The following is a 22,204-nucleotide window of genomic DNA, read 5'->3' on the forward strand; positions in this document are numbered from 1 at the left end:
GCATTTCATAATCTAGTTAGATTACTTGATCTGTAGGAATGTAATTAAACTGATAATTTAATATAAATGTTTCATCGGTAGAATTTTAAACATGAAACACATTTCCTCTACAGAAGAAGCGTATAGACTTTAGTCTCCATCTCCTATTGGGGTTGGTATAAGAGCTGTCTCTCTCCCTTCTCTCTCTCCCTTCTCTCTCCTCTCTCGTTCTTCTCTCTCTTCTCTACCTCTCTCCCTTCTCTCTCTCCCTTCTCTCTCCTCTCTCGTTCTTCTCTCTCTTCTCTACCTCTCTCTCTCCTCTCTCTTCTCTACCTCTCTCTCTCCTCTCTCTTTCTCCTCTCCTCTCTCTTCTCTCTCCTCTCTCTCTCCTCTCTCTCCTCTCTCTCTCCCTCTCAACAATAGTGCTCCACTAGGCCTACACTAATCATGTAGAAGACCTGTACTCTCCTAGGCCTCTGATCTCTGCCTGAATGCCTTCTAGCCTTTCTAACCATGAAGTCATCTGCATCCGCCCCAGTTCTTCATGGAGCTGATGCTTACTGCTGAGTGTTGCTCATTTCTAAGTAACTCTAAAGTGACATTAATCATATGACTCCTTTCATAGTCAATCAACAGTCAACAGTGATCAATATTTGTACTGAAAGGCCACTCATAGTGATGGTGTGTACAATATGTTGTCAATCCTGGCACTTTGTTGAGGAGAGGGTCAGTAGGAAAGGTTGTTAGCTAATTAAAATCTTCACAATTTAATTTGTTATGAGTACATCACTGTAGTCCAATCAGAAAGTAATTATTCTGGTATTTCCTTACCTTAGGGGGTTTTATGTAAAGCTGAATTGTCCCTATTTCGCGCTACATGACCTTATATCACAAAGTTCCATTTTGTTTTATAACGTCCTTCAAATCTCTTCAAAAGTGAATCCTCAGTGCTCATGAATATTCAAATTCAATGATTGTGGATGACATCGTTGAATATGCACTTTATTAGCTAAATAAACTACAGTACTGCCAGTTTCATTCATTTTACAGTTGTAACGTGTGCGCTGAGTTCAAGGAGTGAGTCATTTAATAAATGAAAACATAATACAAAACAAGAAACACGAACAACGCACAGACATGAAACAGAAACAATGACGCCTGGGGAAGGAACCAAAGGGAGTGACACATATATAGGGCAGGTAATCAAGGAGGTGATGGAGTCCAGGTGATGCGCGTAACGATGGTGACAGGTGTGCGCCATAACGAGCAGCCTGGTGACCTAGAGGCCGGAGAGGGAGCAGCCTGGTGACCTAGAGGCCGGAGAGGGAGCAGCCTGGTGACCTAGAGGCCGGAGAGGGAGCAGCCTGGTGACCTAGAGGACGGAGAGGGAGCAGCCTGGTGACCTAGAGGCCGGAGAGGGAGCGGCCTGGTGACCTAGAGGACGGAGAGGGAGCAGCCTGGTGACCTAGAGGACGGAGAGGGAGCAGCCTGGTGACCTAGAGGCCGGAGAGGGAGCAGTCTGGTGACCTAGAGGCCGGAGAGGGAGCACACATGACAACAGTCAGGGCCGGCTCTAGGCATAAGCATCATATGTGGTCACTTAGGGCCCCCGGCCAATAGGGGGCCCCCACCAAAACTATGTTTTAATTCAATTAAATACAAATTAGGAACTCAGTCAGGTCTCAACTTACTGTTGAGTCAAAATAGTGGAATACACATTCCCAGGGGCCCTGACTTCCGTGTGGCCCCCATTTGATTTTGTTAGTCATCTCACTCAGATATCATATTAACATGGCATAAGCCATGGCAAAAATGTGTAGAATTGCAGGAAATTAGCTTTAAAATTGCAACAATTTCACTATACTCTATGGCAAAATGTGTAGAATTTAAGGAAATTATTTGTAAAACTGAAAATGTTGCTCTCCGTCAAAATGTCAAAATGAGTAGAATTGCATGAAATGTGTTATACAATTGCAAAATGTTCTCTCTGGCCCATGGCAAAATGTGTATAACTGGTGTATAACTGTAGCAAACTTGCTTTAAACTGTAACATTTTCTCTACGCCCCATGACAAAATGTGCAGAATTGCAGGAAATTAATTCCAGAACCTTTTTTCTCTCCATCAAAAGGGGTGCTAATAAAATGTTTTGCCCACATGGTTGGGGTCCCCGAACAAAATTAGCTTAGGGTCGCCAAAAGGCTAGGGCCAGTCCTGTTTATAGCGAAGAACATTGAGACCGAATATCTGTAAAGACATACAGTCATGTGAAAAATGAAGTACACATATTTGGACACACAGATATTTTAGCTAAATTCCAACCACATTCATTGATGAAGGTAACCCAATTAAACAAATCACACACCAAAAAATTACTTAGAAAATGTTATGCAATTCAAATAAACAAAAATGCAATTTCCTTATGCAGAAACAAATGGTACACCCCTAACTTTACCATCAACCTAAAATGTCTAAAATTAGGACCAGGTGCACCAAAACAGGTGCAAATGATTAGGAAATCATTAGACAGTACCTTGTGAGGGTCCAGCCTTCCATAAAGATTAGAAACTTGGTTTGGTTTGGTGTGTGGTAACACCTATATGGTATCTGAGGCCTTCAGAAGAAAGAATATTGATGCCCGAGTCTGGGAGGGGTTACAAATCCATTTCCAAGCAATTCGAAGTACATCTTTCCACTGTCCGACGGATCATCTACAAATGGAGAAAATTCCAGACCACTGGCAATCTACCTAGGACAGGTCGTCCCACCAAATTCAGCAAAAGAGATGAGCGAAAGATGCTCTTAGAAGTCTCTAAGAACCCCAGGGTAACATCAAGTGATCTACAGGCCTCTCGTAGCACAATCAATATCAAAGTGCACGAGTCAACTGTCAGATAGAGACTGCACAAAATTGGCCTACATGGGAGGTCAGGAAGGAAGAAGCCTTTGCTCTCCAAAAATAATATCAAGACAAGACTGACGTTTGCCAGACAACACCTGGGTAAAGACCAAAACTTCTGGGACAATGTGCTCTGGACAGATGAGTCAAAGGTGGAGTTGTTTGGCCGCAATGCCAGACGCCATCTTTGGCAAAAAACGAAACACTGCCTTTGAACAGAAGAACCTCATACCAGCCGTAATGCATGGAGGCGGTGGCATTATGGTTTGGGGCTGCTTTGCTACCCGAGGGCCTGGCCAACTTGCCATCATTTAGTCAACCATGACTTCCATATACCAGAAAATTCTTGAAGACAATGTGAGACCATCTGTTAAAAAGCTGAAGCTGAACCAAACATGGATCTTGCAACAGGACAATGATCCAAAACACACATGCAAAGCTACAACAGAATGGCTCAAAAATAAGTAATGGAGGGTTATAAAATGGCAGAGTTAAAGCCCAGATCTCAATCCTGTCGGAATTCTGTGGGGGGACTTGAAGCGGGCCGTGCATGCAAGAAATCCCTCGACCATGACACAGTTGAAGCAGTACCGTAAAGAAGAGTGGGAAAAAATTCCTCCCAGTCGATATAAGAGAAACGGCTAAATGAAGTCATTTCAGCCAAAGGGGGCAACACCAGCTATTGAAGCTTCTGTAGGGGTGTACTTATTTTTCCGTACTATGGATTTGTATTTCTGTAGATTTTTGATGAATAAAGTATAATCTTTCAGTTTCATTTGTTAAATTAGGTTACCTTTACCTGTCAATAGTGTTGAAGTGAAGATTACAATTCGAATCTGTCCAAATATTTACAAAAAAATACAACTTTCCAGGGGTGTACTTACTTTTTCACATGACTGTACCTATGAACAGTGCGGTAAATCTTGCTGGAGCAAACTATTCTTTTTATTTTTTGATGCATGCCAGCAAAGCCACTGCACAACACAACAGACCATTAAACGACTATAACGGTGAGAAACGGTGCCCACAAACTGTTTATTTTTTTTATTATTTAAAAAATGTATGGGTGGATCAGCTTAATATTTCGGAAAGAATATTGCTTCCATCAATGTAATTGTCTGCATCATTTCCAATCCCCCATATATTTTTGGGGTAAATATATATCCATACACGCATGCATACAGATACACATATATACATACACATACCTATATAGACATACATACCTTTTTAAAGAATATACCTTTATTATTATTCCCCACAAACCCTACCACCAATCCCCCAATTGGAGTAAACTAATAAACACTTTGGCTTTTACCTTCAATTTATTCATTTTATACACATTTTACAGACACAGTCTATTTTACAATAGTTATTTTTTGTTTGTATTTATGCCATCTCCAAGGTGGAGAGATATCACTTGATAAACAAGCTTAGGGTTATATGCAACCAACGCTCTAAACGCGCCTCCCCTACTCAAATAATCCTGTAATTCCTGCCCTGTGTCCTCTTGTTAATCATACATTCTCTCTGTTCTCAGAGTACACAGGCATGCATGCATACACACACACGCACATGCACACACACTCTCGACTCTCTCTCTCTCTCTCTCTCTCTCTCTCTCTCTCTCTCTCTCTCTCCTCAGAGGGTAGTTGAGGAAGCAGCTTTATCACATCAGAGCAGCCTTGCATTGCTTTCACTGTATTACAACACTGAGAATCACAGCATCCCAATTTAACTCACCCCTATTAGTTGGTAGATTAATCAACTAATGCAAGATATTAAGCGATCAGCTGAATAATTCAATCAACAGGCTCTAGGCCTCACAACAGAACAGTGACCACAGCCCATTAGCCCAGGGCCAGAACATCAACGGGATTAAGGGCCAATCCAGATTGGAAGACAACAAGCCTTCTAATCACAAAGAGCATATGTTAGGTCGTTGATGGGGCCCACTCGAGCACCAAGTGCCCTTTTTCAACCCCTTCAACCCATCACACAGAAGCAAAGGGAGCGGCAGATTAGAGTGAAGGGTTGCTAGATCGAATCCCTGAGCTGACAAGGTAAAAATCTGTCGTTCTGCCCCTGAACAATGCAGTTTACCCGCTGTTCCTAGACCGTCATTGTAAATATGAATTTGTTCTTAACTGGCTTGCCTAGTTAAACAAAGGTTAAATAGAAAACAAAAAAGGTCACTCAAAATGCAGTGCTTTATTGCACCACCAGAGGGACCGTTAAAGTGCCTTTCATTTTTAACCTTCCCCCCAGAGTATAGAGAATAAGTAGCATTATCATTTTTTCTCCACTTTCTATTTTCTCTCTGTTTTCTCTCTCCCCTTTCTCTCCACTTTTCTCCCCCTCTTCCCCTCCTTTCTTCCCCTCCTGTCTTTTCTATGGCTGCGTTTACACTTTTTCCAATAATTGGTCTTTTGACCAGTCAGATCAGATCTTTAATTGGGCTGCCTATTTCTCTGGTTTCAGTTGCACACAATCCCTCTCTTAGCAGGCTGTGATGGTTAACTAACCAGACATGAATAACAAGGCTCTCCAGGCATCTCTCAGCATCCGTTACAAAGCTCTGATCGCCTGAAATAACAATTAAAAAGAGAGGAAAAAGAACAAGAATGGGGAGTTACATCTGACGGAGCAAATGATCAAATCTGTAGTTTGATACCGTTGGATAACCAGTTGGATAACCGTCTCCAAAGTCAAATCAGAAAACAGACAGTATCCATGTGTTTGGGGGCAAGTCGATTATTCTGCATCATGTCATGAAATATTGAATGGGCGAAAAATTCTATAATTGGGAAAACGGAATATGATGTAAGGGATGAATCATAAATGTGGTTTGATTATTGGTGTTGCATTGTATCCGGTCTGCAGGGAATGATGTATCCGTAGGCTGGAGTGCTTCAATTGGTTCAGTTAGATGAAATGTTCTCTGAAGTATACTTAAACAAACTGTACGGACCAAAGGTATATATGATATTTAACTAATGAATGATGTTATTCTGAACACATTTGCTCCGTAAAAAATACTATTAGCCGACCTACATCCATGACGAGAGGGGTAAACTACCATCAGATTTGAAGACATACACGGACTCGACGCCACGTCAATATTATAATTAAATAGTGTGAACTAGACGTTCAGCTCCTATTGATTTGTCAATTTGATTATTTAATTATATATTATCTGCAAGTTGTAACATTTCATCAGGGAAAACAAGTGATGTTCGTTGTTTGAACCCTCATTTAGCTTTGACAGACTCGGCACGACAGTTCTGCCGTGGCAGGCTAAAATTACACATCGTGCTTAGGGACACTTTTTGATCGCAAAATTGATGAGTGTTTTTGCATTTTTGCAACAAAACAAAACGTTTAATGAAATCAACAATAAAAATGTGTCTCTTTGTCAGTGACAGATCTCAGATCTGCTGACTAAAAGAGTGTCTCATTTTTGGATAAGAGGCTGTGATCAGACTTAAACAAGTCTGGCCCATCATCAGCTTCAAGACTTCTGAGTGGCTGTCGTTGTTTTTCCATGTAATGGAAGCGCTAATAACTTTTAGTGGTGTGTGCGTGTGCGTGTGCGTGTGCGTGTGTGTGTGTGTGTGTGTGTGTGTGTGTGTGTGTGTGTGTGTGTGAGAAACGGTTGACACCGGAGAGGTATGGGCTGACGGGTGCAGTGGGGGATTTGGTGAATTAAGAGGCTGCAGTCTCAGCATTGAGCTGTGGGGATTACAGAGGAAGGCTGGGGCCAGGGAGGCAGGGTAGGGGGCAGGCAGGCAGAGGGGGGTAGTGTAGGATGCAGGGAGGGAGGGAGATAGGGTAGGAGGGAGATAGGAAGGGATGTGATGTGCAGACGTACAAGGAGCAGGGGATCAATGGCTGAAGCGCTGGTCAAACGCAGGGAGCGGAGGCAGGACACGATCAGGAGAAGTGACGTCACAATTGTATTGTATTTATTATGGATCCCCATTAGTTACTGCCAAGGCAGCAGCTACTCTTCCTGGGGTCCAACAATATCAAGGAAATTGTACAACTTAAAAAAAATTACAATACATTCACAACAGATTTCACAACACAGTAAGTGTGTGCCCTCAGGCCCCTACTCCACTGCCACTTATCTACAACACAAAATCCATGTGTAAGTGTGTGTATAGTGCATATGTTATTGTGTGTATGCATGTGTCAGTGTCTGTTTGTGTTGCTTCACAGTCCCCGCTGTTCCATAAGGTGTATTTTTATCTGTTTTTTTTTTATCTAATTTTACTGTTTGCATCAGTTACTTGATGTGTATGGAGTTCCATGTAGTCATGGCTCTATGTAGTGCTGTGCGCCTCGCATAGTTTGTTCTGCACTTGGGTACTGTGAAGAGACCTCTGGTGGCATGTCTTGTGGGGTATGCATGGGTGTCTGAGCTGTGTGCTAGTAGTTTAAACAGACAGCTCGGTGCATTCAACATGTCAATACCTCTCATAAATAAGTAGTGATGAAGTCAATGTCTCCTCCACTTTGAGCCAGGAGAGATTGACATGCATATTATTAATGTTCGCTCTCTGTGTACATCCAAGGGCCAGCTGTGCTGCCCTGTTCTGAGCCAATTGCAGTTTTTCTAAGCCTCTCTTTGTGGCACCTGACCACACGAATGAACAGTTGTCTAGGTGGGACAAAACTAGGGCCTGCCTTGTTGATAGTGCTGTTAAAAAGGTAGAGCAGCGCTTTACTATGAACGGACTTCTCCCCATCTTAGCTATTGTTCTATCAATATGTTTTGACCATGACAGTTTACAATCCAGGGTTACTCTAAGTAGTTTAGTCACCTCAACTTGCTCAATTTCCACATTATTTAGATTTAATTGAGGTTTAGGGTTTAGTAAATGATTTGTCACAAATACAATGGTTTTAGTTTTAGACATTTACTCAAAGCCAGTGGCATGCCGTTAGTATAGATTGAAAAAAAAATGTTACGGGCCTAGACAGCTGCCCTGGGGAATTCGTGATTCTACCTGGATTATGTTGGAGAGGCTTACATTAAAGAACACCGTCTGTGTTCTGTTAGACAGGTAACTCTTTATCTACAATATAGCAGGGGGTGTAAAGCCATAACACATATGTTTTTCCAGCAACAGACTATGATCGATAATGTCAAAAGCCGCACTGAAGTCTAGCAAAACTTGCTTTACTATTCTTAGGTAGCGGAATGACTTTTGCTTCCCTCCAGGCCTGAGAGCACACACTTTCTAGTAAGCTTAAATTGAAGATATGGCAAATAGGAGTGACAATATCGTCCGATCACAGGCATGCAAACAGAGGTCATTACTAGCAACACACACTCATCAGACACACAGATACACATAGACCCACACTGCCTACCTTATCAAGGTTATGTCACACTGCGAAGTGACATATTTGCCTTGGAATGCCAATAACCTGCAGTTGTTGTTAGACACCAACCTGTATCCCTATTAGCAGTAACGTATTATAGGTTTGATCAGGGAACGATACATATCCTTCCAAAACAATGCCAGGGATGGTATAGACGTGTTTACCTCCAGCCTCTGCATTATTCAGCGGAAGTTTGCCTCTTTATATTGAATCTGGCTGATGAAAAAATCTTAAGTGTCTCTGGCTGGATTGTTTTGGAGGGTATCGATCCATGGCTGTCATGGGATAACCTGACTGGAGCTCCCTTGTCCCCAGAATATAGTCAACGAGCGTTGAGAATGATCAATCACATACTCTATCATAGTTATAAAAGTCAGTCTGATGTAATTACACCACATACACAGATAAATTCCCACTGTACGGACACACATGCGAGCAAGCACTCACACACACACACACACACACACACACACACACACACACACACACACACACACACACACACACACACACACACACACACACACACACACATACACACACACACACAGCTCCAATCTCCACTCATATGCAGATAGACAAACAGACATGTTTGCCTCTCTGCTCCTGCAAATAGATTCTATATACTTTCTCTCAAGTGCACTTGAAGTTGTTGCACAAAAAACAATCACATTTTTGTCACAGAAAGCCCTTTGACGGAGACTTGAAAGCTATGTGAAAATCCTATTATTCTCAGCTGTTTATTAAACCAGTTGGTTATTTAGGGATCTTCTTTTCTGGCTTGGTGTAGGGTGAATTTACCCATAGATGGTGATCTTGGATAGTTTTGCATTGTCCCTACTAAGGCTTTGGGGAGGGAAGTTGATTTGAGATCAGCGTTCTGGGTCTGTTTGCAGGTCTGTAGTTTCTGGTGCCAAACCACACCTCAAAATAGGTTCAGGTTCTGGTACACTTCAGCACTGTCTGACGGCCTGACTGCCTGCAGGGCCTGTGGTCATCACTTCCCTAGCCTTCAAAGGGACTATTACCAAACAGAGCTGCTGAGGAACAGAGGGAGGAGACTGCCTCAAAGAGAGACTTACAAATGGGAGAGTGAGGGAGATGAGTGATAGAGACATAAGAACTGCAGGTCCTGGGCCGCTCTAGGTTCATTGTTATGTAGATGCATGGTTAACACTTGAATGTTATTCTAAATATCAGAATACATTTGGACTTGGAAAATACATTTTACTAGGGTACTATATTCCATAATTAATTCTGAATATGACATTTCAGAATATGAATTCAACTTCAATCAATCAATCACATTTATTTATAAAGCCCTTCTTACATCAGCTGATGCCACAAAGTGCTGTACAGAAACCCAGCCTAAAACCCCAAACAGCAAGCAATGCAGGTGTAGAAGCACGGTGGCTAGGAAAAACTCCCTAGAAAGGCCGGAACCTAGGAAGAAACCTAGAGAGGAACCAGGCTATGAGGGGTGGCCAGTCCTCTTCTGGCTGTGCCGGGTGGAGATTATAACAGAACATGGCCAAGATGTTCAAATGTTCATAGATGACCAGCAGGGTCAAATAATAATAATCACAGTGGTTATAGAGGGTGCAACAGGTCAGCACCTCAGGAGTAAACGTCAGTTGGCTTTTCATAGCCGATCATTCAGAGTATCTCTACCGCTCCTGCTGTCTCTAGAGAGTTGAAAACAGCAGGTCTGGGACAGGTAGCATGTCCGGTGAACAGGCCAGGGCTCCATAGCCGCAGGCAAAACAGTTGAAATCAAATCAAATCAAATTTATTGGTCACATACACATGGTTAGCAGATGTTAATGCGAGTGTAGTGAAATGCTTGTGCTTCTAGTTCCGACCATGCAGTAATATCTAACAAGTAATCTAACAATTTCACAACAACAAAGGAATGAATAAGAATATGTACATATAAATATATGGATGAGCGATGGCCGAATGGCATAGGCAAGATGCAGTAGATGGTATAGAGTACAGTATATACATATGAGATGAGTAATGCAGGGTATGTAAACATTATATAAAGTAGCATTGTTTAAAGTGACTAGTGATACATTTATTACATCCAATTTTTTATTATTAGAGTGGCTAGAGATTTGAGTCAGAATTTTGGCAGCAGCCACTCAATGTTAGTGATGGCCTTGAGATACAAGCTGTTTTTCAGTCTCTCGGTCCCAGCTTCAATGCACCTGTACTGACCTCGCCTTCTGGATGATAACGGGGTGAACAGGCAGTGACTCGGGTGGTTGTTGTCCTTGATGTCCTTGATCTTTTTGGCCTTCCTGTGACATCGGGTGGTGTAGGAGTCCTGGAGGGCAGGTAGTTTGCCCCCGGTGAAGCGTTGTGCAGACCTCACTACCCTCTGGAGAGCCTTACGGTTGTGGGTGGAGCAGTTGCCGTACCAGGCGGTGATACAGCCCGACAGGATGCTCTCGATTGTGCATCTGTAAAGGTTTGTGAGTGTTTTTGGTGACAAGACAAATTTCATCCTGAGGAGGCTGTCTGTGTGGGTGGACCATCTCAGTTTGTCCGTGATGTGTATGCCGAGGAACTTAAAACTTTCCACCTTCTCCACTACTGTCCCATTGATGTGGATAGGGGGGTGCTCCATCTGCTGTTTCCTGAAGTCCCCGATCATCTCCTTTGTTTGGTTGACGTTTAGTGTGAGGTTATTTTCCTGACACCACACTCCGAGGGCCCTCACCTCCTCCCTGTAGGCCATCTTGTCGTTGTTGGTAATCAAGCCTACCACTGTAGTGTCGTCTGCAAACTTGATTGAGTTGGAGGCGTGCATGGCCATGCAGTCATGGGTGAACAGGGCGTACAGGAGAGGGCTGAGAACGCACCCTTGCAGGGCCCCAGTGTTGAGGATCAACGGGGTGGAGATGTTGTTTCCTACCCTCACCACCTGGGGGCGTCCCGTCAGAAAGTCCAGGACCCAGTTGCACATGGTGGGGTCGAGACCCAGGGTCTTAATGACGAGTTTGGAGTGTACTATGGTGTTAAATGCTGAACTGTAGTCGATGAACAGCATTCTTACATAGGTATTCTTCTTGTCCAGATGGGTTAGGGCAGTGTGCAGTGTGATTGCGATTGCGCCGTCTGTGGACCTATTGGGGCGGTAAGCAAATTGGAGTGGGTCTTGGGTGCCAGGTAGGGTTGAGGTGATATGATCCTTGACTAGTTTCACAAAGCACTTCATGATGATGGAAGTGAGTACTAGTCGTTTAGCTCAGTTACCTTAGCTTTCTTGGGAACAGGAACAATGGTGGCCCTCTTGAAGCATGTGGGAACAGCAGACTGGGATAGGGATTGATTGAATATGTCCGTAAACACACCAGCCAGCTGGTCTGCGCATGCTCTGAGGACACGGCTAGGGAGGCCGTCTGGGCCGGCAGCCTTGCGAGGGTTAACACGTTTAAATGTTTGACTCACGTAGGCTGCGGTGAAGGAGAGCCCGCAGGTTTTGGTAGCGGGCCGTGTCGGTGGCCTGTATTGTCCTCAAAGCGAGCAAAGAAGTTGTTTAGTTTGTCTGGGAGCAAGACGTTGGTGTTTGTGATGGGGCTGGTTTTCTTTTCGTAGTCCATGATTGACTGTAGACCCTGCCACATACCTCTCGTGTCTGAGCCATTGAATTGCGACTCAACTTTTTCTTTATACTGACTCTTAGCTTGTTTGATTGCCTTGCGGAGGGAATAGCTACACTGTTCATATTCGGTCATGTTTCAGTTCACCTTGCCCTGATTAAAAGCAGTGGTTCACGCTTTCAGTTTTGCACGAATGCTGCCATTAATCCACGGTTTCTGGTTGGGGAAGGTTTTAATATTTGCTGTGGGTACAACATCACCAATGCACTTGCTAATAAACTCGCTCACTGAATCAGCGTATACATCAATGTTGATGTTCGACGCAATCCGGAACATATCCCAGTCCACGTGATCGAAGAAATCTTGAAGCGTGGAATCAGATTGGTCGGACCAGCGATGAACAGACCTAAGCACGGGCGTTTCCTGTTTTAGTTTCTATCTATAGGCTGGGAGCAACAAAATGGAGTCGTGGTCAGATTTGCCGAAAGGAGGGCGAGGGAGGGCTTTGTATGCGTCGCGGAAGTTAGAGTAACAATGATCCAGGATTTTGCCGGCCCGGGTCGCGCATTCAATATGCTGATCAAATTTAAGGAGCCTTGTTTCCAGATTAGCCTAGTTAAAATCCCCAGCTACAATAAATGCAGCCTCAGGATATGTGGTTTCCAGTTTACATAGAGTCCAATGAAGTTCTTTCAGGGCCATCGAGGTGTCTGCTTGGAGGGGGATATACACGACTGTGATTATATTCGAAGAGAATTCTCTTGGTAGATAATGCGGTCGGCATTTGATTGTAAGGAATTCTAGGTCAGGTGAACAAAAGGTCTTGAGTTCCTGTATGTTGTTATGATCACACAACGACTCATTAATCATAAGGCATACACCCCCGCCCTTCTTCTTACCAGAGAGATGTTTGTTTCTGTCGGCACGATGCGTGAAGAAACCAGGTGGCTGTACCGACTCTGATAACGTTTTCCGAGTGAGTTTCCATGAAACAGAGAATGTTACAATCTCTGATGTCTCTCTGGAAGGCAACCCTTGCTCAGATTTCGTCTATCTTGTTCTCAAGAGACTGGACATTGGCAAGTAGTATACTCGGGAGTGGTGAGTGACATGCCCGTCTACGGAACCTGGCCAGAAGACCGCTCTGTCTGCCCCTTCTGCGGCACCGTTGTTTTGGGTTGCCTGCTGGGACCCGATCCATTGTCCTGGGTGGTGGACCAAACTGTAACGGCTGTCTGAAGAGAGAGTAGACCAAGGTGCAGCGGAGTTAGTGTTCATCTTGAATTTTAATAGCAGAAAGAACACTATACAAAACAAAACAAGAAAACCGACAGCCAAACAGTCCTCTCAGGTGCAAAACACTAAACAGAAACAATTACCCACAAAACCCAAAGAAAAAACATGCTCCTTATGTGTGACTCCCAATCAGCAACAACGAACTTCAGCTGTGCCTGATTGAAAGCCACACGGCCAAAATCAATGAAACAAACCAACATAGAAAAATGCACATAGAACGCCCACCCCTGGCCTAACCAAAATAAAGAACAACAACCCCTCTCTATGGCCAGGGCGTTACACAAACAGAGCATCCGCTTCGGGAAAGTCGTATTCCTGGTTATAATGTTGGTAAATTGACATTGCTCTTATATCCAATAGTTCCTAATAAGACTCAAGATTTCCTGGTGTAACAGTGTAAGAAAGAATACATAAAAAAGCAAAATACTGCATAGTTTCCTAAGAACGCGAAGCGAGGTGGCCATCTCTGTCAGCGCCGGAAGTACAAAAAAATTGGAGCAGCATCACGACCAGTTGGACTAGGGACAGCAAGGAGTCATCAGGCCAGGTAGTCCTGAGGCATGGTCCTAGGGCTCAGGTCCTCCGAGAGAGAGAAAGAGAGAAAGAGAAAGAAAGAAAGAAAGAAAGAAAGAAAGAAAGAAAGAAAGAAAGAAAGAAAGAAAGAAAGAAAGAAAGAAAGAAAGAAAGAAAGAAAGAAAAAGAGAGAGAATTAGAGCATACTTAAATTTACACAGGACACTGGATAAGACAGGAGAAATACTCCAGAGATAACAGACTGACCCTAGCCCCCTGACACACAAACTATTGCAGCATAAATACTGGAGGCTGAGACAGGAGGGGTCGGGAAACAGTGTGGCCCCGTCCCCCAACGATACCCCCGGACAGGGCCAAACAGGCAGGATATAACCCCACCCACTTTGCCGAAGCACAGCCCCTACACCACTAGATTGAAATCTTCAACCACCAACTTAAAATCCTGAGACAAGTATAGCGCACGAAGGTCTCCCCACGGCACAAACCCAAGGGGGGTGCCACTCGCGAGCGCGCACACACACACATACTTCCATGCAGAAAGACTTTGTCAAGGCCCATTTTGAAACAAAGGAATAGGCTTAAAGTTGAACAGATATTTAGTGACCAAATGAGAGATTCCACGCAGATCTTACATCTTTCCAGGAAATGATCCTGACACATTGAATGTCATGTTCTCGTCTTTGTTTTTTGTGTCGAACTCAGTCGAGTTGGAGAGTTAGAATAATACATTACACAAATGTGGTTGTGTATCATCAGTCACTGATTGTCAATCAAATAGCACATGTCAGCTAAAATGTTTTAGATTGGTAAATTAGTCTCATGGTCAAATTACCGACCCGGGTGCCCCATTGATTTTATTAGTCACTCTCACTCAGATATAATTTTAAAAACTGGGAACATTTCCCTCCACCTTATGGCAACATGTGTAGAATTGCAGGAAATTTGCTGTAAAACTGCTCATTTTTCTCTCCACCCCATGGCAAAATGAGTAGATTTGAGAAAATGATTCGATTTTTTAAATAAATTTGCATTTAGGGCCCCCCAAAAGTCTAGGGCCGGCTCTGACTGCATGTGTGGGTATGGACGTGGGTACGCAGACCCGCGAGCCACTGCGGCCCCTGATGATGAGTTCAGATTTTTCGTGACCACCTATTAAATTTGCCCATCCCTGCTCTAAAGCCTGATTGACAGCTTCTCTGAGTGGATGTTTATTACTATCCTCTGAAGACCATACTTTGCTGTGATTTTTTTTCATCCTTTACAATGAGGACGCTGATGACATGACAATCACACGATATGCAACAATGCATCAAACATCAAAGACATGTATTTCTATGATATGAAGCCAAAGCACATTAAATGTGGACTGAATTTCACTCATCATAGGAAAAACTGCCATATTGTTATTATACTGTATGCCTACACAATAAATACACTAGCGCCCTAAAGCTACTGTAGAGACCATGTAATAATAAAATCCTCCAGAAATTAATTAGTCAACAAATGTAGCCTGGACTTTGAAATACAGCTTCAGTAACAATCAATTCATTTCAGCCGTCCAAGGGACTCCGAATGATGTTAAAATTAATTAAGTAAAAATTAAATGGGTAAAGCGTTTCACTACCAAATTAATTGAATGTCCTGTAATTTATTATAGTTAGAGAGAGAGAGAGAGAGCGAGAGAGAGAGAGAGACTGTCAATGTCTTCCCTTTGTGGCAGAAATAAGATTTAATTCACACAGGCAGTTATGTACTGTAGGCACCAACGTGTGAAAAGGGCCAATGCTGTTTCATGACTGGATTTACTATTTATCTTCTTCTGAAAAGCAATCCTGTCACAACACTGGATAATAATTATACTGTGAATAAAGCCATTGGAAAGTTTCACAATTAAACTCTTTTCCCATCCATTCGATGGCTAAACCTCCTCCCCATTCTCATTTGAAATGAGAGTTCATTGTAGAATCAAATGGGGGCGTTTTATGCACACACACACACACACACACACACACACACACACACACACACACACACACACACACACACACACACACACACACACACACACACACACACACAGATCAAGCTCAAGCTTCTCTCTCATGGAGTTAAAGTGGCACATTGATTGTCAGTAAGGAATCTAAAGCCCCCAAGTGGGGAAGGTTGGCAACAACAACTCTGCCACGCTGATCCTCAACACGGGGTCCCCACAAGGGTGCTTGCTCAGACCCCTCCTGTACTACCTGTTCACCCAGGACTGCGTGGAAACTCACGTCTCCAACTTAATCGTCAAGTTTGCTGACGACACAACAGTGTTATGCCTGATTACCAACAACGATGAGACAACCTGTAGGGAGAAGATGAAAACCTGGCGGAATGGATCCAGGTAAATAACCTCTCCCTCAACTTCAACAAAACGAATGAGCTATTTGTGGACTACAGGAGACAGCAGAGAGAGTACGCCCCCATCCACATCAACAGGGCCACAGTGGAGAGGGTCAAAAACTGGTGAAAAAAAGGTGAAACAGCACCTCTTCAACCTCAGGAGGCTGAAGAAATTCAGCTAGGCTCCTAAGACCCTCACAAACTTCTGCAGATGCACCATTGAGAGCTTCCTGTCAGCCTGTTCGGCAACTGCACCGTCCACAACCGCAGGGCTCTCCAGAGGGTGGTGCGGTCAGCCCAACACATAACAAGGGGCACACTGCCTGCCCTCCAGGACATCTACAGCACCCTGTGTCTCAGGAAGGCCAAGAAGATCATCAAGGACCTCAGCAGCCCGAGCAACAGCCTGTTCACCCCGCTACCATCTAGAAGGCGGAGACAGTACAACTTCATCAAAGCTGGGACCGAGAGACTGAGAAATAGCTTAGGTTAGGTTTAGGGTTAGGGGTTAGGGAAAATATGATTTTGAATGGGACTGAATTGTGTTTCCCCACAAGGTTAGCTGTACAAGAGTGTGTGTGTGTGTGTGCGTGTGCGTGTGCGTGGGTGTGCGCGTGCGTGCGCGTGCGTGCGTATAGCTTTGTGTGTATGTTTTTTACCGCTGCATAAATAAGTGCATGTCTTTTCCCCATTTTGCACTTCTCTTCTCCTCTCCTCTCCTCTCCTCGCCTCGCCTCTCCTCTCCTCTCCTCTCCTCTCCACATATTTTCCAGGGTGAGAGAGGTTGACAGCTAAGCAGAGCTGAAAAGGAGAAAGAGCTGGAGAGATGAAAAGTAAATTGACAGGATACTGGGTCAGCGCTCCTCAGTGGAGAAAGGGAGTGTGTGAATGGAGTGGTTGACGTAAGGGGTGATAGTTCAACTCCACTCACTTTGTGTGTGCTGGGGGGGATTGTTGTGGGGCTTAGCCAGTACTAGCACTAGCAGCTGCAGTACAGATGCTGCAGCTCACTAGGCTAGGCTAACTTAATGTGTCTAACCCGGGAGAAATTAGCCAAACCCAGCCAATACCTATAAAACATATGTTTTAAATACACTATAAGTATGTGGACACCCCTTCAAATTAGTGGATTTGGCTATTTTAGCCACACCCATTGTTGACAGGTGTATAAAGTTGAGCATACAGCCAATCTCCATAGACAAACATTGGCAGTAAAATGGCCTGTTCTGAAGAGCTCAGTGACTTTCAATGTGCCACCGTCATATTAATGCCAATGATTTTGTAATGAGATGTTCGAGCAGGTGTCCACATACCTTTGGTCATGTAGTGTAGCTCGCAAATTTTTGACTTAGCACAGCTAAGACTACCAGCTAAAAGATGGCCCAAGACACTGATCTAGGATGACCTTATCCTATCCCAATCCTAACCTTAACCAAAGAGGGAAACATTTCCAAACTAATGCCAAACTGACCTAAGACCAGTGTCTTAAGGTGCAACGTCACCCTGTATAATTACCCAGAGTACCTCTGTAGTAGCTACTATTTGCTATACTATAGTACACTATACTAGTTTCCATCTCTCTCCCCAGTGTTAGCTGTAGCTGCTAAAGTTGCTAGCAGTGGTTATTTATTATGCCACTGATCACTAGGCTCTCTCTCTCTCCAGTGTTAGCTGTAGCTGCTAAAGTCTCTAGCCATGGTTCTTAATTAACTATGCTACTGATCACTAGGCTCTCTCTCTCCAGTGTTAGCTGTAGCTCCTAAAGTCACTAGTGGTGGTTATTTATTAGCTGCAGAGGTCACCAGAGACATTACGAGCTGTGACTTGCACCCAGCAGACCTCCTTGTGTGATACACAGACAATAAAGTGCACAGTTAGCCCGACACTATATCCCACTGTAGGCCCATAAAGATAGCAGCGGCTGCCATGTTGTGATGTTGCGTGGGCGCCTGGCTGTGTGTGTATGTCTTTATGTGTTTGTTTTCCCCGGTATAGTATAGCATGGGATGTTGAACAGGGGATGGCACTGTGGGTGTGTTTGTTTTCCCCTGTATATTATAGACTGGGATGTTGAACAGAATAATAGTGAGCCAGTATGAGCCACTTCCATCATAGCGCTTGATGGTTTTTGCGACTGCACTTGAAGACACTTTCAAAGTTCTTGAAATTTTCCAGATTGACTGACCTTTATGTCTTAAAGTAATGATGGACTGTCGTTTCCCTTTGCTTATTTGAGCTGTTCTTGTCATAATATGGACTTGGTCTTTTACCAAATAGGGCTATCTTTTATATACCAACCCTACCCTGTCACAAATCAACTGATTTGCTCAAACGCATTAAGAAATTCCACAAATTAACTTTGAAAAGCCACACCTGTTAATTGAAATGCATTCCAGGTGATTACCTCATGAAGCTGGTTGAGATAATACCAAGAGCGTGCAAAGCTGTTATCAAGGCAAAGGGTGGCTACTTTGAGAATCTAAAATGTATTTTGATATGTTTAACAATTTTGGTTACTACATGATTCCATATGTGTTATTTCATAGTTTTGATGTCTTCACTATTATTCTACATTGTGGAAAATAGTCAAAATGAATAAAAACCCTTGAATGAGTAGGTGTGTCCAAACTTTTGACTGGTACTGTATATGTACACTTTACAGTGCCTTCGGAAAGTATTCAGAACCCTTGACTTTTTCCACATTTTGCTACGTTACAGCCTTATTCTAAAGTTGATTAAATTCAAACATTTTCTCATCAATCTTCACACAATACCATATAATGACAAAACGAAAACAGGTTTTTCAAAATTTTAGCAAATTTATGAGAAATAAAAAACAGAAATACCTTATTTACATAAGTATTCAGGTTCGAACTTGATCTCAGGTGCATCCAGTTTCCATTGACCATCCTACAGATGTTTCTAAAACTTGATTAGACTGGTAAATTCAATTTATTTGACATGATTTGGAAAGGTACACACCTGTCTAAGGTCCCACAGTTGACAGTGCATGTCAGAGCAAAAACCAAGCCATAAGTTTGACGGAATTGTCCATAGAGCTCCGAGACAGGATTGTGTCGAGGCACCTATCTGGAGAAGGGTGCCAAATTTCTGTAGCATTTTTTTTTTTTACCTTTGTTTAACTAGACAAATCAGTTAAGAACAAATTCTCATTTTCAATGACGGCCTAGGAACAGTGGGTTAACTGCCTTGTTCAGGAGCAGAACGACAGATTTTTACCTTGTCAGCTCGTGGTTTCAATCTTGCAACCTTTCGGTTACAAGTCCAATGCTCTAACCACTAAGCTACCTAGAACAAAGTGGCCTCCGTTATTCTTCAATGGAAGAAGTTTGGAACCAGCAAGACTCTTCCTAGAGCTGGCTGCCTGGCCAAGCGGAAAAATCAGGGAGATGACCAAGAACCCGATGGTCACTCTGACAGAGTTCCAGAGTTCCTCTGTGGAGATGGGAGAATCTTCCAGAAGGACAAATATCTCTTCAGCACTCCACCAATCAGGCCTTTATGGTAGAGTGGCCAGACAGAAGCCACTCCTGTGTAAAAGGCACATGACAGCCCGCTTGGAGTTTGCCTGAAGGCACATAAAGACTCTCAGATGTTGAGAAACCAGATTCTTTGGTCTGATGAAACCAAGATTGAACTATTTGGCCTGAATGCGTAGCGTCACGTCTGGAGGAAACCTGGCACCATCCATTTTTTACATTTTAGTAATTTAGCAGACGCTCTTATCCAGAGCGACTTACAGTAGTGAATGCATACATTTCATACATTTTTTTTTCTTTTTTTCTGTACTGGTCCCCCGTGGGAATCAAACCCACAACCCTGGCGTTGTAAACACCATGCTCTACCAACTGAGCCACACGGGACTAATCCCTATGGTGAAGCACGGTGGTGGCAGCATAATGCTGTTGGGGTGTTTTTCAGCGGCTGGGACTGGGAGACTAGTCAGGATCGAGGGAAAGATGAACGGAGCAAAGTACAGAGAGATCCTTGATGAAAACCTGCTCCAGAGCACTCAGGAACTCAGACTGGGGCGAATGCACACCTTCCAACAGGACAATGACCCTAAGCACACAGCCAAGACAACGCAGGAGTGGCTTCGGGACAAGTTTCTGAATGTCCTTGAGTGGCCCACCCAAACATATCTGGAGAGATCTGTGCAGGAACACTCCCCATCCAACCTGACAGAGCTTGAGAGGATCTACAGAGAAGACTAGGAGAAACTCCCCAAATACAGGCGTGCCAAGCTTGTAGCATCATACCCAAGAAGACTCGAGGCTGTAATCGCTGCCAAAGGTGCTTCAACAAAGTACTGAGTAAAAGGTCTGAATACTTATGTAAATGTGACATTTCCGGGGTGGGGGGTTTATTCATAAATTTGCAAAAATGTATAAAATGTTGTGTTTGCTTTGTCATTATGGGGTATTGTGTGTAGATTGACGAGGGGGAAAAAAACCGAAACATTTTAATCAATTTTAGAATAAAGCGTGTAGTAAAAGTCAAGGTGTCTGAATACTTTCCAAATGTACTGTATATACAAAAGTATGTGGACCCAAAATAGTGGATTCGTCTATTTCAGCCACACCTGTTGCTGAAAGGTATATAAAATCAAGCACACAGCCATGCAATCTCCATAGACAAATATTGGCAGTAGAATGGGTGAAATAGCCGAATCCATGTGTTTGATGCCAATCCATTCACTCTGTTCCGGCCATTATTATGAGCCGTCCTCCCCTCAGCAGCCTCCACTGGTCGAGCTTGGGATCTCTGCTGGCCTGTCTGTGTGAGCGTCCATGTGTAAGGTTTGGAGAGGAACCTAAAACCCTTAAATAAAGGGCAAACCAACCAGCTAGACAATATGACCACTCTTACCTAATGGACACAGTGAACCTGGAGTATGTTGTATAGCCTTCTGTGTTTCATAACACACACACTCAAATGTGGGAGAAAGTTGGTGTGTGTGGGGGGGGGGGTGCTCTTATTCCTACAGAGGCAATTAACACAGTAGCATGTGCTTCTACACCTGCATTGCTTGCTGTTTGGGGTTTTAGGCTGGGTTTCTGTACAGCACTTTGAGATATCAGCTGATGTAAGAAGGGCTATATAAATAAATTTAATTTGATTTGTACCCCCCAAATATAACACTTTACATCTGCCAATTGGCTCAAAATTGTTCCCGTCCGCTAATTGTGAATTTCACCCGGCAGCAGATTGATATTTCAGATGAAACTATGCGCGTTTATAAAAATAAATAAAAAAGTATGTTAATTGGATATGTTGCGAGCCCAGTGAGTGTAGGGCTGGGTTCCGCTGGGCTGGTTTCCCATGTATCGAGCTGAGAGCCGAGGGGAGACACTGGTGCCAGCTTTTGCAGACCCATGGATATTGATATTGAGCTCTATGCTTGGTTGGACAGTGATTCCTCCATCTCTCTCTCTCTCTCGCTCTCTCTCTATTTTCATCTTCCACTAGACTAGGTCTGCCTGTCTGCTCTAGTCCCGTACACCCACCCAACCCTAGATGAGCTCTCTCACAACCTGGAATCAACTTTATGCTGAGTCACTCCCTACTTAATCTCTTTCTTTAGCTCTCTCGCTTTCTCTCTTTCTCTCTATATGCATTACTCACTCCATCTTTCTCTCCTTGCACATTTCTTTCTTTCTTGCTCTTTCTTTCTTTCTTTCTCTTGCTCTTTCTTTCTTTCTTTCTCTTGCTCTTTCTTTCTTTCTTTCTCTTGCTCTTTTCTTTCTTTCTCTCTCTTGCTCTTTCTTGCTCTTGCTCTCTCTCTCTTGCTCTCTCTCTCTTGCTCTCTCTCTCTCTCTCTCTCGATCTATCTATCTAGCTTTATTTATCTCTCTGCCTCTCTCACACATAATACTCTCTCCTTTCGTCGGCGTACTCCATTGGCTTATGCCCGTATATCAGGTGTGTCAACATTTTATGCCATGTCATTCACAGATAAGGGTATAATGATTGGGGATAGTGCCCTGATTCTAAGTGTGATAGCTGGCCACAATTTCCAAGCAATGGGAAGAGCACCGACAATAATAAAAACATAGCATCTTTTTCTCAGTAAGGGAGAGACGTCTCTAAACG

The 22,204-nt window shown here is 43.5% G+C and overlaps 1 protein-coding gene and 1 non-coding gene across 8 annotated transcripts in view; one reads left to right on the forward strand and one right to left on the reverse strand.

Moving 5' to 3' along the window:
• The window catches only part of LOC106608688 (neurexin-2), a 1,106,898-nt gene that overhangs the window by 350,776 nt on the left and 733,918 nt on the right, over positions 1-22,204 (forward strand). The window lies entirely within an intron of this gene.
• On the reverse strand, positions 19,902-19,975 carry trnav-uac (transfer RNA valine (anticodon UAC)). The gene has a single exon. It is a non-coding gene; the product is annotated as a tRNA-Val (tRNA).

This window comes from Salmo salar, chromosome ssa07, assembly GCF_905237065.1.
Source record: "Salmo salar chromosome ssa07, Ssal_v3.1, whole genome shotgun sequence".
Taxonomy (NCBI): Eukaryota; Metazoa; Chordata; class Actinopteri; order Salmoniformes; family Salmonidae; genus Salmo; species Salmo salar.